Below are 1795 nucleotides of genomic sequence, written 5' to 3'. Positions count from 1 at the left end.
GAGGGGACTGCTCTCTCTCTCTCTATAGAGGGGACTGCTCTCTATCTATAGAGGGGACTGCCCGAGGGTGGCATAGAGGAGGACATAAAGCTGCAAAGCCAGCTGTCAGGTTACCAACTTCTGAGAGTCCCCTGCGTCTTTGGGGTCTCACGTAAGGAATGCACAGAGGAACCCGGCCAGTCTCATGTTCGTTCAGCAGACGTTGGGTGCCCACTAGTCCTGCACGTGTGACCTTGTGTGTCCTCTCCGGAGCCCTGCTTCAAATCTGGTCAAAGACATGTGGGTGGAAGTTTCTTCCATCCCCTGCTCAGGGCCCATCACACGTCTCCAAGTGCTGAAAACCGTAGCAGATGCCAGGCCAGTGTTAGGGTCAGGAGGCTGATAGCAGTTTCCTGTCCCAAGACTGATAGCTTACATCATCACCGTGTGGCAGCCTACTCCACATGCAGCCTAAGAACTCACTGCATCTGTTTCCTGCCTCCAGCCTTTGCATATTGTTGCCAACACTTGCCTTGTTTGTTCAGCCCACTTTTATTACACTTTTTAAAGTATTTCATATCTATGACTCGGCAGTTCTTTGCTTCTGATTTTGCTATAGGCGTTGTGTGGGGGGGGGTATGTGCACGCGCGCGTGCGTGTGTGTATGTGTGTGTGTGTGTGTGTGTGTGTGTGGGCATGCACACATGCAGGTAGGGGACCAAGAAGACTGTCGACTGTCTCCCTTTGTCTCTCTTGACCCTGTGGATTTATCTTCATTCACTTATTTTTATTTTGTGCACATGGATTTGCACATGCATGTCACAGTGCAATTGTGGGGATTGGTTCTTCCCTTCTACCACATGAGTCTCAGGGGGTCAAACTCAAATGGTGAGGCTTGGAGACAAGCACATTCACCTGCTGAGCCAACTTCCTAGTTCCTTGTTTCTTTTAAGGATTGTATCATGAAACCCAGGCTGGCCTTGGTTGGGACTCAGGAAGAGGGTAGCTCACTATGGAACATTCTTAGAACATACAGGTGGTCTCACCAGAACCATGGGCTGATTCTGCAGATCTTCTGGGCGCCAGGCTTCACACCTGATGTGAGCTGGAGATGTTCTTCAGCTTTCTGGGAACAGTGAGATAAGCTGGAGTGAGGACAGCTTTGGGGACCAAAGAGGGCTAGGAAGCTTGGGTGAGAAGCTGCAGCTGGGCATGGCTCTGTACTGTGTGATGGAGCCAACTTCGTGTTCCCTAATTATGGGGCAGGAGAAGAGTCACATGTGGGCAGGGGCCAGAGGGACTGACTGGGTGTTCATGGAAGGCTGGGAAATGGCAGACACTGTTGTTGGGGGTGGGGTGGGGGTGGGGTTGAGGAGCAAAGCGTGTATCTATCCATAGAGGACCTAGGGCCTCTGCTGAAAGACCTCTCTCCAGTCCCACTCTCGCTCTCTACCCTGAGGGGTACTCTGGTGTCTCTGTACTCCATGCCCCCTCATGAGAGTGTGCTCCTGCTGAGACCTAGCTCGCCCACTCCCAATCTGCCTGCTTCACAGGGAGTTGAGCATATTGACATGGAGGAAAGTCTGTACAATTAATACAGGGATGTTCTCACATCTGGGGTAATCTCTTACCCCTATCTCTGTCAGGCAAATACATCACTGATCTTGTCTGTTCTGAATTTTCTTCTTCTTCTTCTTCCTCCTCCTCCTCTTTCTTCTTCTTCCTTCTTCTTCTTCGTCCTTCTTCTTCTTCTTCTTCTTCTTCTTCTTCTTCTTCTTCTTCTTCTTCTTCTTCTTCTTCTTCTTCTTCTTCTTCT

The sequence above is a fragment of the Microtus ochrogaster genome, chromosome 4, assembly GCF_000317375.1.
Source record: "Microtus ochrogaster isolate Prairie Vole_2 chromosome 4, MicOch1.0, whole genome shotgun sequence".
Taxonomy (NCBI): domain Eukaryota; kingdom Metazoa; phylum Chordata; class Mammalia; order Rodentia; family Cricetidae; genus Microtus; species Microtus ochrogaster.
The sequence above is the reverse complement of the archived record's forward strand: the minus strand, read 5'-3'. Positions refer to the sequence as shown.